This window comes from Myodes glareolus, chromosome 22 (assembly GCF_982192425.1).
Source record: "Myodes glareolus chromosome 22, mMyoGla1.1, whole genome shotgun sequence".
Taxonomy (NCBI): domain Eukaryota; kingdom Metazoa; phylum Chordata; class Mammalia; order Rodentia; family Cricetidae; genus Myodes; species Myodes glareolus.
The window spans coordinates 31,077,840-31,095,040 of record NC_142047.1 but is presented as its reverse complement, the minus strand read 5'-3'; positions in this window follow the sequence as shown (position 1 = coordinate 31,095,040).

Below are 17,201 nucleotides of genomic sequence, written 5' to 3'. Positions count from 1 at the left end.
CAGCACGCCACTCAGGAATATTTACCAACATGATCTAACAAGATACAAAAATACTGGGCACAAATCCTCATATTACAGAAGGCATTTGCAGCCCTGTAGGAAGGAAAGGGTTCCAAGCACAGACAGAGGTGTCAGAGACACCCCCCACTCCCATCATTGGGAGTTCTAAAATAGTCTGAAATACTGATACAATTCAACTGTTCTTCTTTTAGTCATTCTATCTTCTAGATGATGAAAGAGAGGCCCAGAGAAGTTAGAATTAATTGCTTGATACCATAGGATTAGTAAATACAAAGAGTAGGTTCTTTAAACCCTAAGTTGACACTGATCCTCCTGTAGGGTGATTCTAGTAAGCACACTGTAGAGTAGGAGACAGAAGGAAATGTCTTAAAAGATACTCTTACTTATTAACCTTCCATGTTTAAAGCATAATCTATGACTTTCTTTCTTTTTTGCTTTTACAGAAACTTTCTGAATTTCAGTTTCCCTGTGTGTGTATAAATCACAATTTTTGTACTTTGAAATTTTAAGAATTTACTAGCTATATGGATAGATGATAAATAGATAGAAAGATAGATAGATAGATAGATAGATAGATAGATAGATAGATAGATAGATAGATAGATAGATAATAGACAGACAGAGAGATAGGTAGATAGATAGACTATATATTTGATTTTCCTCTAAAATCCTCCCAGTTCTTCCCCATCTCTTTACTTCCCAAACATTATGATCATTCTCTGTTAATTCTTTCTCTGTGTCTTTGTCTCTGGTGTCTCTTTCTTACCTTTCTCTCTATGTCTCTCTTTCTTGACTACTCACTCTCTCAAAAGTCCACTTTCCCCAAATACACCAAAGTCAAAGCAAACAAAAGTCAATAACATGTAAAAAGATAACGAGACAATGCAAAGCAAAAGCACAAACAAATCCGTGGAGTCTATTTTGTATTGTCCAACCCTGGACATAGTGTATTCCCTGGAGTATGGTTGACATACTCAGCGACATTCCACTGGAGAAACCTGGTGTTCCCTCTTCTGGAAGGTATCAATTATCATAGCTTCTTGGTAAGGGGTGAGCTATTTCCACTTTTAGTTCTCTGTGCTGGGATTTGTCTAATTTGAACTTGTACTGGTCTTATCAATGCTGTCACAGTCTTTGTAAGTTCATGTTTATATCAGCTCTATGGTGTGTGGAAAAAAACCCGATTGTTTGGTATCATCCACCACCTTTGGCAGTTACTTCTGTTTTCTTTACCATAGATTCCCAAGACTTGAAGGTAAGGTTTTGATAAAGACATCCCACAATCTGGACTTTATATCCACAATAAACTATGTGATTTAGCAATGTGAGCTCACAGAGCTAATTGTTAGAAGAATAATTAAAATTTAAGTATCATGTTTTACATTCATTTGTTCTTTAGTCTATTGCCATGCCTAGGTACTAGGCTTGAAGAAACTTCAGGTGCCAGCTGAGAAGCAAAAATTTCTAACCATGTGAAACCTGATCCATCTCACAGTACAGAGTACCTTAGTTTAGTAGAGCTAAACCACGAAGTGCTATTTCTCTATGTGCCAGGATGATACCAAAATCCCCAAACATTCAAGTTATCACATCACAGTTCACAAGTTAAATTTTGACATCAGCCTATGTTGATTAGAAAATAAATATATAAAGAAGCTTATGGCATAAATATATATTGGAATATTATTCAGCCATGAAGAAGAATGAACTATGACATTTGCAGGAAAGAAGGTATGTCTAAGGATCATCAGGTCAGCAAACTAATGAAGAGTCATAAAGACATATAGTACAGTCTTTATTCTATATGCATAATTTAGACTTTTAAAATGCTTAGCAGCCAAAGAAGCCACCTCTAAAATAGGAAAAGACATACGGAAATGGACTAGTGGAAGTGGGCACGAGATGGAAATGGAGGGTGAATAACAGTAAAGTGCAGGATGTCCATGAGTGAAAATGTTATGAAACTCACATTTTCAAAATACCACAGAACAAATTCAATAGAAGTTTCATTATTTAGGTTTCAACTATATGTGCATACTCTTGTATGCATGTGTGCAGGTACCCATAGATGCCAGAGGTGTTAGAGTGACAGACAATTGTGAGCTCCCTGTGTGGGTGATTGGAACTGAGTTCATGTCCTCTGCAGTAGTATATGCCCTTAAACTATATGATCCTTTTCTCCAGCCCCCAAATATTTTATTAATATATATAAAATTATGGAGTTTGTCTATGAACTATCTCATTTCAAATCCTAAAATGCAACCCCGTGGGTTTAAAGGGTAGAATCTCATATCAGGTTAGAAAGAAATTCCTTCCTTTTCCACACTGCATTCTGTTTTCTAAGAAGCCGACTGCCACCAAAACATATGGGACCACCTTCTTATCTCTCTGCTTTTTGATTGGCTTGTCTTCTGTTCCATAAGCACTTGGGTTCTTCATTATATTCCAAAAAGCAATAAGTCACAGACTTCAAGAGTATTTACAAGAAACATGGGATTCTTCAGAAAACTATTAAAGCTCCACATAGAGCATCGTCTTTGATTCTGCAGTTCAAAGCAAATAATAACCTTATATAAAAGCAAAGCTGAACTATCAGATTGTATTAAGCAGAGAATAAATCACATGGATGTGAATGAAATGATTTTTCCCTTTGGTAGTTTGATATTCCAACGGAATTCAGATTTTCCGAGTATAAATTTAGGGTCTGTTTCATTATGCAACGCATTAGTGAGACAATCTGCCACTGAGTTTCTAACTATGCTTTCTGTGTGCATAAACCCATATTTGAAGATTAAAATAGTATTTATGTTTCAAAGAATTCACATTTGTTGATAGATCAGAGTCAATAGAATATTAAATAAGACTTAACAATTGACTCTTTGCCTACAACAGTCATTATGCCTCATATTGATTCAATTGGTACAGAAATCCCATGAGACAGCATAATTACTCCCATTTTAAATAAGTAAACTGCACAACATAGGAAAGTAAGCTTGCCTAAAGTCATACAGCCTAAAACATTACCTATTATATCACATTACTATCACTCAACTTCTTTGTTGTCAATATAAAAGTGAACTTTTGCTAGTTTCTAGTTTTGAGGAGTGTGACCAATGTAATTAATCTTACTGAGTTATTTAAAATATAACATTTTGGGGGCTGGAGAGATGGCTCAGCGGTTAAGAGCATTGTCTGCTCTTCCAAAGGTCCTGAGTTCAATTCCCAGCAACCACATGGTGGCTCACAACCATCTGTAATGAAGCCTGGTGTCCTCTTCTGGCCTGCAGACAGAATACTGTATACATAATAAACAAATAAATAAATATTAAAAAAAATTTAAAAATAAAATAAAATATAACATTTTAGGGGTGCACAGAACTAATGTGGATAATTGTGGTGAGTAGGGAGGAATGAACTTCTTTAGAAATAACTGAGGAGAGCAAGGGTTTAATATTCTACCTTAAACACATCTATTCAGGTCTTGCTAAAATAATACTGTAACAATATCATTTAAATACTCATAGGTATAATCCCTGTCACTCAAGATCCAGGAGTGTGGGGAGTTGTTTTCTGAGGGGCTCTAAAATGAGAGAAAGAATTTAGAGTAACAGTGTCCTGCCCATGGTGCTTTCGCACCAACAAGTGTAATAATTCATATTTATTTTAAATTTAAATTTTAAGACATAAGAAAACCACGAAGAATAATTAAGAATTCAAAACAATTAAATGTTGCATGTAAAAATTTTCATCATGCATGAATTAGAAGCTATACAAAGAAAGGCAGGGCACTGGTGAGAAATACCTGCAAATTTTTACTAAATGAAAAACATATGATAGAATAGGATTCTATAGTTTAGTAATGGGAGTGATTTATTTCTATAGCTAGCAATTCTTCTAGTCTATGGGATTTACAGAAAACGATGATATTAAAGATGTTTCCAATATTCCAAGTCACTTTATCTATGTTTACAGTCTTCCTTCGACATCACGGCAAGGACATAAATATCTCAAAGCAATCTGAAGGAATGATAAAGTTCAAACAAATTTAGAAGTACAATTCTTGTGTATACAAGTGGTTAACTAACTGAGAACCCAAATACTGGTCTCTCCTATGTCAGAAGTGCTTTTCTATCATCTCCTGATTCTGTGATCAGACCTATGGTCTGATCATTTTTATGACAGGATTTGTTGACAATGAAACACCTTTATCTATGAATAATTATAAAATATACATATTTACAGACACAGTAATATTTCTATGCATATTTATCAGTTTTGACTAATTAAAAACTCAAGCACTGGTTTCTGTCAATCGTGTAGATACATGAACAATAATCATAAACTAAACATTTGGGTACCCAATGGCCTGGTCAAGTTGACACATAAGAGTATGCACCACAACTCTTATTTTTGGTTCACAGTAAAAGGGACTTGCTAAATCACTTAAACTGTGTAATCATCAGTAAAATGGGAATCAGTAACCATTCCATGCAGGGTTGTTCTGTGGATTAATAGCCCCATTGTCTACAACAGGCCTTAGTCTGTATGAGTTATTTTGGTTCTTAAACTGGTTCCTCTCACATAAATGCTGCTTTATCTGTGAAGGGGGAATAATCTTTGTCACATCTACACATTCTCAGAGATCCTAAATATAAACTAATAAAGAATGGTGCATCCTGAGAAAGGCTATCAATAAACAGTGTCCAATTCTCTAGTTTACTTATTCTGGGGTCTATAAACATGACAGATACATTTTTAGAATACAGACAATTATACACAAATACATACAGAGAATGTTTACTGTAGAAATTATATTAAGATTTGGGTTTCCTTTGATATCCATATAATAATTTATCATGCAGTAGTTGTATTTATAAGCAAAATACTATTTCTTACTCTATGCCTTTTCAACCATATTATGGAACTCATAACTCAGCTATGGAAACTTCGGTCCATAAATTCAACTGACTTTGGAAAATACATTTGTTACTTATACAGTATAAAACACAACTATCTTCACATATGGACTCAAATAACACACACTGGTAGGTTTAGAATTAATGTGAGTCCAGGAATCTAGAAAGAGACTATCTTTCTATTGCTCTCTATGGCTCATTTATGATGTTTGAGCTCAACTGGAGATGATTCTAGATAAACACTGTCTTAGGTTGTTGGCAGAATTAATGTTCTAACTATAATGGGACTGAAGAATCTTGTTCACTTGTTGCTTCTTGAAGGGCATGTTCAGACTCTTCAGGTCTGCTGCGCAGTTCTGACCAAAAACTGCTCAAAATCAGGCAGGAAGTTCACCTCTTCAGTAACATCAGAAGAGAAATTCAGTGAAGATTATCCCATAAGCATGTTAGACAGTGTCAAAAACTTAAACAGTAGCATGATCTGCTGTACAATGCTAAATTAAGCTAAAAAAATACCCTTTTTTTGCTTTGTTCTGTGGCCTGGAACATATTTCAGTTCTCCTGACACCTAACCAAGGGAGCATTCAGGATCTGTGAATATCATACTTCAAGGATAAGGACATAAATGTTCATATTTTATTGATAAAAATAAATGAGACTATAAATAACTATTTCTAAGATGTTGGTTGGACTCTGTTAAACCATTGTTAATTAAGAAATATATTTTTCTGAGAACTATTTAGCAATCAATCAAAAAAAAAACACTTACTAACCTGCTAGGAGAGTGGGAAGGAATCACAGTTTACCATGCTCAAAATCTCTTTAAGTTAATGCTTGAAAATATGAGCTAACAAACACATTTATATACTTGGTTTGAGAAATTTTAAAACTTTCTAATGGTGAAAAATCTTTCAGTATCTAAATTGGTTGTGGTTCAAGATTTGTGATCACATCATGTAAATTTTCAACATGCACTTCACCCCTATCACATACATTTCATGGAAAAATCACTTTACCTTTAGAAATATAGAGCATTTGTTCCTCATTCTAAAAGTTTGAGTTTTTGTAGATGGATACAGTCAACAAATATTCCTACAGTAGTGTTGCAGAGGGTGGGGGTTGCTTGTTTGTTCCTGGCTGCTTAGCCCCAAAGTAATCAGAGACTGTATTAATTGAGACACTGTTTGACTCATTAGCTCTAACTTCTTATAGGCTAACTCCTACATATTAATTTAACCCATTTTCAATCTGTGAATCACCACAAGTTCGAGGCCTACCAGCAAAATTTCAGCATATCTGTCTCTGGCAGCGGCTCCATGGTTTCTTCTTGACTCTGCCTCCTTTCTCCCAGCATGCCATTTAGTTTTTCCCACCTACCTAAGTTCTGCCCTATCAACAGGAAAAGACAGTTTCTTTATTCATTATTAGTAATCACAGTATACAGAGGGAAATGCCACATCACCTTCCCTTTGTGTTTAAATAAAAAAGGAAGGTTTTAACTTTAACATTGTAAAATTACATATAACAAACAGGTATCAAGTAAGAATTATATTTAAAATATTTATATCTACTTTATCTTTTATCATAACTTAGTACAACCATAATTATAATTACATATTCTTCAACTCCATCAAAGTTCCCAGAGGGATATAATATTACCTAAGTAATCAATAAATTCATGGTAAGCAACTTTCAAAATTCAAGAATTGACAGAGACATCGCACTACCTGGACTGTTACACAAAGTTTTTCTGTACCGTTGCGGCATCCATTCTTCAGCCCACAGGCCCACAGTATCCAACAGACTTTTCCATGAAGCAGGAAATCTCAAAGACAGTTCCACCTATATTGGCAGTTTGTCAGTAATTTTCTTCTGTGTCCTACCAAATGTCTCACAGATCTTTTCATGAAGCAAGAACACCTAAGGACTATCTCACCTTCTTTAGGCAGCATCAGCAGCCATCTCTCTCTGGGTCCTTCATGTCTAGTTCATCAAGCATTCCAGGCAAGAGCAGTTTTTTTCCCAAATGATTAAACCAACTCCAAAAGGAGCCTCTTTGAAGATGCCGTCCTCCTGAAGTAGATTGGTGCTGCAAGGAGCATATGTGGTCTCAGTGTCCTGAAAAGTCCTAAGTTTTTTAAAACATTTTAAATGTCATTTCTGAAGGACTCTGGAAGATTTGAAGAATACCTGTCTAACTGGAATATATGTCTACATATCTAGAAAACCTAGTGAACAGGTCTGCAAGCTTGATTATTATAGATGATTATCTATTAATGTATATTTCTTAATTATACATTACATTTGTAAAGGAACTGCACATTCACAATACCTTAATCAATAGCAGAAATATACATAAAACAAAATAAATCTTAAATTTGTATCAATAGACCAAGATCCATACCAATGTAAATCTCTATAGCATATCCCCCTTAAAATGCAAACAATATTTGGGAATATGGAAGTAGTTCTTCTCCAAAATGCTTCTTACTGTTTATTGGGCAAAGTAATTTTTTGAGGGGTTTCAAGGTGACTTTTCATGGGGTCTTATTCCATCAAATCACATTAGTCTGAGATGATTCCACAGGTTCTCTTCCTTTGTGGAAACAAAACAAGAACTTCTTTTCCAAAGCAACATATCCTTAGAACCAAATGCTGAAGTCAAAATACCTTTATAATATATTTGTTGGTTTAGCTTAGTAGTCCATACAATGAAATGTCTCTTTGTACTTTTCTCTATCACAGTCAAAAAATTTTAAAAAGACACAATAATATACATAATCCAAACTCTCTGTGTATATTTCATAATTACATGGCTTATTTATTTTTACTCTGTCTCTTTAAAAACTTTGTTTTGTTTGTTTTTTAAATCCATTTATTTCTTTTTATAACTCTCTGTACTCTTTTTCTTCTCTTTCCCAAGCCTACATACATTTATCCAAGACTTTGTCTCATTTATAGGTCTTGTATGTCTGAATCTATCCTATTGTGTATTTGTAATTCTTATTGTCTAGGAGCGCTTCTTAAAATGATAATCTCTTCTTTAAAACATAAGCTGCACCATTACTAGGGTATATACAGGCTACCTGCTTGTTCTGCCCGGTCTGACATGGCAGAGGAGGTCTGTTCACTGCCACTGAGCCCCACAAACTACCCCAGTTTCAAGTATATCTCATGGGTCTATGTTGCACCATTAAGCAGTTTGTTACACGCTCTTCACAAACCCCATTTAAATGCTTGGCCTCCAGAAAGAGCCAGAGGTCCTGCTGGCAGCATGGCCTAGAAAGCTGGCATTTCAAAATGGTACAACTTTTTTTTCCTGCTATCTCTGAATCAGGAAAACCTCTTAAAGGAGCCATGCCTCTACAAGCTTCTAGCAAACAGAGCCCTCCCAAGAAAATGCTGCTACCAAACCATGCTTAACTCTGTTCTTTTGTGTCTAGAATTCCATTTTAAGATTTTTCAGGCTTTATAAGGATTTAGTCCACCACATTGGCAAGCCAATTTGTTGCAGGGGGTGGGGGCCACTTGTTGGTTCCCAGCCCCTTAGCCCCAAAATAATCATACAGAAACTATATTAATTAAAACACTACTTGGCCCATTAGCACTAAATTTTTATAGGTTAACTCTTACATATTATTTTAACCTGTCTCCAATAATCTGTGTACCACCACGAGTTCATGACCTACCTGCAAATTTTCAGCACATTTATCTCCAGCAGCAGCTTTATGGCTTCTCCCTGACTCTGCCTCATTTCTCCGAGCATTCCATTTAGTTTTCCCTACCTACGTAAGTTCTGGTCTATCAATAGGCCAAGGTAGTTTCTTTATTCATTAATGTAATCACAGGATACAGAGGGAAATCCCACATCACAGTAGAATATTGTTTCTCAAAGATGTTAGTCACCAAAGGAAGAATTGACAGTTTTGTTGGGGTAGGAGTGAATATATGTGTTCATTTTTACATTTTTCTTTGTATCCTCGATGGTTTGAATTTTACTCAATGAGTTTATTGTTAAAAATTCCAAGAGAGTCAGATGGTGGTTGCTGAAGCCTTTAATTCCAGTACCTGGAAGGCAGAGGCAAGTGAATCTCTGTGAGTTTGAAGACCACCTGGTCTACAATAGCTAGTTCCAGGATAGTCTCCAAAGCTACAGAGAAACCCTGTATTGAAAAACAAAGAAAAAATTCCAAGAGAATAATTATATTTAAACAATTATATTGTGAAGTATAAAATAGTTGAAAAAGTAGAAAACATATTCACAGTTCACTTTTTCTAACACTCATTGTATTACAGAGTATATTCCCAAGTACACGCACACACACACACACACACACACACACACACACACAGAGAGACACACACACGCACAAAGTGTTGCATACTAGTGACCAGCATTAATTACTGGCAAACACAAGCTGCATTAATATAAATTCAGAGCACTGCCAATAGGGCAATGTCTGACATGATCTTTGGGAGCTTCTTTTTTGCCAAGAATGTCCACAGATATCTGATTCTAAGTCCTGAAGCAATTAGTAGCATCATACAAGTGGAGAGAGAGATAGAGAGAGAGAGAAAGCACTAGTCATCATCTAAAAGGAAGATACTGAAATGTAGTTCAAAAATGTGATATGAATTTGAAAATATTTTTCCTCGTATTTTTACCATAAATATGGATGTTCATGGGAACACCTGGAAATCCTAAGTGAGAGTGCTGGCATCTCACAATCTCTCTGCATCCTGTTTGCTTTCTCTGTCTTTATTACCTTAATTTGTTAGCAGTGACTGGAATATAAGTTGAACACATTTGGAAATAAGTAATAAAATTCATCTATTGAGTAAAACTGTCTAGTCACAAATTATGGCAGTGATCTGGAAAGAGGAACAATCAGGAGTTAGACATCTCAAGTATGATAAATCCACACTAAGAAACGCTATGGATGCTAAGATGTGATTGTATGTGGATAGTAAACCCCTTAGGGATCGGTGTTTTGATTCTCTAGTTTCACATTCTATCACTTATGAAATTTTAAATAACACACAAACAAACACAAAGGTATGCACACAAAAATCAAGAGACCTTCAACGTCGACAATATAGAGATAGCATCATTTCTGTGTCCCTCCACATTTAGTGAGAAAAGAATAATCAAAAATAATGTCATCATTTGGAAGATCTCTAGAGCTAATTAATTTATAAAACACAAACAATGCAGAGACTGCATATCAAATTATATTTCTAAATTTGTTTGAATGTTTTAATTATAACTTCAAAATGCCTTCAAATATTTATGTCCTTCCTGAGAGGTTAACTGTAATTTTAAATTTAAATGAAAATCACTTGGAGCACTGGAAGTCTTTTCATTGGTCTCAATTTGTGTAGATTCTGTTGACTAGAAAAATGGTGTTCTCTGCAAATAAATGGCCATTATTATTTAATAAGAATTTCTTTGTTAATGCCATTAGTTAGTGTCATCGCATCCTCTGTCTGGCTTCAAATTTAATGTTTCTGGTTATTGTGTGGTTGGTAAACTAGTTCATATTTATTTATGCATATAATGATTAAGATTAATATAAGCTTTCGAAAGTGGACATTAAAAGCTTTAATTTTAATCTATATTAAAGATGGCATTTACTAAGGTGGACAGCAGTGGCACACGCCTTTATTTTCATCACTGTGAAACAGAAGTAGGCAAACTTTTATGGAGATTGCATTGCATCTGATGGAGGAGGGTTATCTGTCTATTGTTACTTTCATTGGTTAATAAAGAGACTGCCTTGGCCTTTTTGATAGGCCAGCCCTTAGGTGGGTGGAGTAGACAGAACAGAATTGTGGGAGAAAGAAAGCAGAGGCAGTCAGTCGCCATGACTCTCCTCTCTGAGACAGCCGCAGGTTAAAATTCTCCTGGTAAGCCACCACCTTGTGGTGCTACACAGATTATTAAAAATGGGTTAGATCAATATGTAAGAGTAGCTAATAAGAGGCTACAGATAAAGGGCCAAGCACTGTTTAAAAGAATACAGTTTCCGTGTAATTATTTCGGGTAAAGCTAGCTGGGAACCAGGTGGTGGGACACAACCTGTCGCTCCTCTTACATGCATCCGTATATTGCTTTTGGTAGAATGGCTAATTTTTTTATTCTAATTCTACCTATCCAGGAATATGGGGAATATTTACATCTTTTGATATTTTCTTCCATTCTTTAAAGACTTGCAGTTTTGATTATATAGGTCTTTCACTTCCTTGATTAGAGTTACCCCAAAATATTCTATATTATTTGTAACTATTGTGAAGGGTATTGTTTCCTTGATTCCTTTCTTACCTAGTTTGTCATTTGTTTATAGGAGGGCTACTAATTTTTTTATTTAGTTAATCTTGTATCAAGTCACTTCACTGAAGATTTTTATCAGCTGTAGGATTTCCTTTGTGAATTTTGGTGTGATGTATGTATCCTATTATGTATATATAAATAGAGATACTTTGACTTCTTTCTTTCTAAGTGTTATACCCTAAATGTCTTTTACTTGCTTCTTTGATCTAGCTAGAACTTCAATTAAAGTATTGATTAGTTATGGAAAGAGTAGTCAGCCTTTTCTTATTTCTGATTTCAGGGAAATTGCGTAGAGTTTCTTCATTTGGTTATAGAATTGTTGTGCATTTCCTTTGTTATATTTAGGTATATGTCTTGTACTCCTGATCTCACCAAAACATTAATCACGAAGGGGCGTGGGATTTTGTCAAAGGGTTTTTCTACATCTAATGAGATTACCATGTTTTTTTTTTTCTTTCAGTTTGTTTATGTAGTGGATTGCACTGACATTTTCATTGCATCATTTGATTGCATGTAGTGAATTACATCAACATTTGATCACTTAAACGTTTTCATATGTTGAGGAATCCCTGCATCTCTGGAAAGAAGCTTATTTGATGAATGATGATCTTTCTGCTGTGTTTTGAGATTCTGTTTGCAAGTGTTTTATTGAGTTTTTAAATCAATATTTATGAAGGAAATTGGGCTGCAATTATCTTTCTTTTTTGTGGTCTGTGTTTCAGGGTAACTGTGGCCTAATAAAATGAATTTGGCAATGCTCCTTCCATTTCTATTATTTGCAATAATTTGAGAAATATTGGTATTTGGTCTTCTTTTGAATGACTGGTAGAATATTGCTATATAACCTAGAATACTGCTGTACAACCATTAGGTCATGGGCTTTTCTTGATTGGTAGACTTTTAATTACTACTGATATTTCCTTGGTATTTATAGATCTATTTAAATTGTTTATCAAATATTGATCTAACATTGGCAACTGTTATTTATCAAGAAAATTATCCATGATTATAAGTCTAGGTCCTGATTTCTGAGTTTGTGTTTGTTTGATGGAATAATCCACTATAAATTCTCATTTACAATTTTGAAACTTAACCCAGTCTAAACTCCTTGACACTCTGGAAAATATATATTATGATGTCTACAAGAAAAATAAAGATGCCTTGTAAACTCATTCAGTTAAAAATAGGAATATGTAAAATAGAAGTAACGCAAATCAGTTTTAAAATTCTATTTTATTTTAATTTTAATGCCGAATTGAACAGTTCGTGGAATTTTGAGACCAGATGATTACAACTGTACTCATTAATCACTAATGGATTAGGAAGTTTAGATGAATTAGAAATTAGATATTACCTACCAGAAACAAGTAAAGTACAGATAAATGCCTTGCTCTAATACATGCTTACACAGTTTTACCAATGATTTGAAATAGAAAGATTATAGACATATAAAAATAATTTTTTATAGTTCTAATGTTATTAAATCTATTGGTCATAGTATGGCTCATGTTCTTCTCAGTCAAGACATATTAGAATATATACCGCAAAAGTTATATCTGCTCTACTCATTACTGCTGTCACATTTCCTGAAAAGAGGCACAACTCTTAACAGAGGGATTCTGAACTGTGAAGTTATAAAGGTTTGGGATCAGATGATTTTTTTTAAAATGATGCAAGTAGAGTTAGCCTGTACACTGTGGGGCATGTAAGAGCATTTGTGGCTTCTATCTAGTTATCCCACATTAGGTAACACAAAATGACTTCAGCTGAAAATCATCCTTAGTTGGAAACTGCTTGCCGACCACATAACGAAAACTAATAAACACTTACTAAAATAATAAATAAACTAGACATGAACACCATTCTAAGCAAATGTCTGCATGTGAGTTGAATCACTGCTGTTTAGTTTTCTCATTTTAAGTTGTAGGATGGCATGTTCATCATATTTCAATCTTTTTGATGAGCTGAGATCTATAAAACTACAGCAGAGAATGCTTTGTGAGCTTTGGACTGAAATGTGTGCCCCTTGCAGTTGGTGTCCACATGTGTAGATGTGAAATTCTATGTGTGTCTGACTTTTCCATTTTTCCACACCCATAAAACTCCCTGTCATCTCTTACAGTGTCATTCAATCTGGTATCTTTCATGTTTTAAGTCCTTATGATGACTTACGATGCCTCAATAAATCACACATGTGATAGAGGTTCACACATATGGATCATGTTAACTGTGTGGTGTTTGAAGAAATCCTTTTGCAGCATAATCTCATTGCTTCACCAGGGAATAGCACACTTTACAAGGAACACATGCCAATGAAATACAAATGGACATGAAATAAATTTCTGTTGCCTACTGATCAATCAGCATCTTTGAATGAGTAATGGTTCTTGAGCCCAGTGGTCTGACTTTCATATCATTCATTTAATACCACATTTTTTTTGTTGATTATGCCCGAAAGTGAGCCTTAGTAAAAGTTTCAAAGTTTTCCTTTGAAAACTTGCTCTGAGAAATAATTTCCTTAAATATTATAATTTATCTCTTTAGTTTTCTTTTTTTCCTTTTCTTCCTCTCTGTTTTCATACTCATTCATTTTATTCACTTTTATTATTATCAGTAAAGAATTAATATGGAAGTCATCATTTTTGAGAGGTTACTATGTAAATGTTAAAAGGTACACAAATATTTTGCAACTAACAGACAAGGGAATATCATGCCTTCTTGAGCCAAGTTCGTAAGAAAACTCTGGAGTAGTTGATCAACACACAATGTATTCCATGTTTTCTTATTTTTTTTGTTGTATTTTTTAGTGTTTTCTTGTTGTTTTTCTTTGTTTGCATTTTTGTTTTGTCTTTTTATTTTGTAAAAGATTGAACATGAAGTTTCATGGTAGGAATGGGGCAGGATGATGTAAAGTATAGGGAAGGAGAAAGACTATGATCAAAATATATGAAACAAATAAAATTATAATAAAATAATGAAGTTATTACATACCTTGCTATAATTCAAAGATGTCTTTTTACTCTTTCCAAATTTCTTTTGTTCAAATAATAAAAAAGTACTTGGCTAATAGTTGTGCATTGAGATATAAAGTTTATATAATGCTTAGTATATATCCATATACAACAATCTTCAAAATAAAGGTCAATGTTAAAATGATATATTTCCACAAACACTCTCTAAGTTATTATAGCTATTAGATACATTTTTAAGCTCAGAAACTGAGACACATAAATTTAATATTAAACCCAAAGTTAAAAGCAGTCATTCTTTCTGCCTCTGAAGTCCACAGTGGTTACCCATTTCTTTATGGCTATATGCACATATTCTCTGAAACTTGGCAATTCTTGCTTTCTTAAGACAGCCCATCTGCTTCAACCAGGTGTTTCCTTGTCTGAACGAACCCTCCAAACTTTTATCCTTGACTCAGCATTCTCATTTCCCCTACTTACTATGTCTTAATACATTCTCAAAGCTACATACACTCAATTATGGCATGATACCTGGAAATGCTCCAGACTGTGCGGTTATTTATAGGAGAGAGGTAAAACTAAAATACTATTATTTCACATTCAGAAATTGGGAGAGAGCAGATACAAGATTGTTAGAATAATCATAAAATAACAAGAAAGACACCAGATACATAAGTTTTGTCCTAAGCGCTGCCACCCACTGGCTATGAGATGATGGACAAGCCAATTAACTTATCTGGACCTCAGTCTTCTTATTCATCCAAAGAGGCATTGAATTAGCACTATATGTTTCCTGTCCTCTGAGACAATAAGCAGCGGGCTTATTGAAAGCATCACCTTCGCTTGTGTGTGGAAGTGGCTCATGAGAACCTAATTGGGGAAGATGCTCAATTTTGTTCTGTGCCAGAATCAATTGCACCAGAAGGAAGAGGGCATGTAAACAGGACCGGCTGTGCTTATTTTCCTAACAAAATATCCCAAAGTGTGAGAATTCAGGGGCCTGAGCTCAGTTGGCAATCAATAAAACATGAATGCATCCTCTGAATGCCTTTCCCTAGCTCCCTTCAGGTTCCCTGTAATGAGTAGATAATGAGCTATAGACATAGCCAGGGGTGCCTGGGAGTTTCTTCTAACATCCAGTTTGTTAGAGGAACTTTTGCAGCTGAAAGGCAAAACATTTCAAGGGATATTCTGCCAACTGTGCCACTCCCTAAGTATAATGCCACGATATTTTCTCAAGAAAGTAGGGGTACCTACAGGGGTCCTCCAATGGGTGTCATTCGGTTACAGACAGAAAAATTACACTCGGCTGTTGATTCATTGACTCTTTTTCTTGTCAAATCATGAAGAAATATTTCTTAGCAAATCACAGATAAAGCTCCTGATTTCACCATTATACCCAAGTGGATCTCTGACCTTATTTATTTTTCCTGCTTCTTTGATGTATTTTGTAAAGTAATCTTTCTTCCACGTTCCTGCAGCTACTGTATCTGTGCACAATGTGACTGAGGAGTGGCCACAGCTTCTCAAATGTCCTTAAACAAACCTTATGTGTGGGATGGCACAGCAGACTTCTGTGTCTTCTTAACACTAATAAGTATGCATGTCTTGGAGAAAGAATCACAAGCGAAAAGCTGGAGCAGTGAATGAGCTCAATGGGGAGTATGACTGCATTTGGTTAGTGGTGATGACAGTGTTCAGACTAGAAGATGGTCAAGGGCAGTATTTGTGATTGGCATTCCTGAAATGAACTTCCCACACAATAGAGAGAAGAGAGGGTGGGAAATATTCTGGATATCGAAGTAATGCCTATGGGGAGTTACAGGTTTAGTGCTGGAATGTTGCTGTGTTCTGAATAACCAGATGAACACGTAACCAAAATTTAATTAAAAAGTTAGAGGTAATTTTCTCAATCTCAAGCTAATAGAGGGGTGAATATGGTAAAAAGCACAGTGCACATATGCTTGGAAATATAATAATGTAACAGTGAAACCCTTGTTTGTGCAATTAAAATTAAATTTGAAACTGGAAAAATAATGTACTGTGTGTGTGAGAGAAATAGAGAGCAGAGAATGAAAGAGAGAGAGAGAGAGAGAGAGAGAGAGAGAGAGAGAGAGAGAGAAAGAGAGAGAGAGAGCGAAGTAGAAAGAGAAAAAATATAGAGTTCCAAGAGGGCAAGGGCTTGCATAGTTTGAACTTCTAGGTGAGCAAGTATTTACTTGGTTGGATTTTGCAGAATAGGGCAATGAAGGAATCAAGTAGAATAACCTACAATATTCCCATACGCAGTCAGAAGAAGAAAGAGGAGAATAAACTTGCAAATCTCACACCTTGAATCATGGAATCCGGCGCTTCAAGGAAAAAGCCCTATTTCTTATGTGTGATGTCAATTGAAAGAAAAACAAACCATATGAAACTGATTTAGACAAAGGTTTAACAAATGAAAAGTAATTCTGAAGTCTTTCTTTCTCTGTAAAATGGTGCTAATGTTTAAAGTTTTCATTGGACAGCTGAAGACCAAGGGAATTTGCATATATTCAGAGGACACTGGTTGGAAAGCAATAAGTGTTTGACATCACTTATTTGAAGGGCATTGCACTTCAAAGGATTTCAACCACTGGCGTGTTTACACTAATGTTTTCATTTTCCCAGAATGTTCCTCCAATTTCACATGGCTGACTTTTCTTACTTTATACTTTTGCTAAATGCCATGTAATTGAAAGAGTAATTCCAAGATTCTATCTTTCTTACTTTTCCTTTGCAATGTATCCTAATTCTGCTTTTGTTCCAAGTACCTTTAATTACTTGTTTCACCTGAATGTTTTTCACTATGGAATACAGTTCTGGAGCTGTTCTTTCTGTCTGTTTTTATTCTTCAACCTGCAGTCAAGTGTTTTTAAATAGGGATAGGTATTCTTATTGTCCATGATCTATATTGATCTTAGCACGCAACACTTTAGCAAA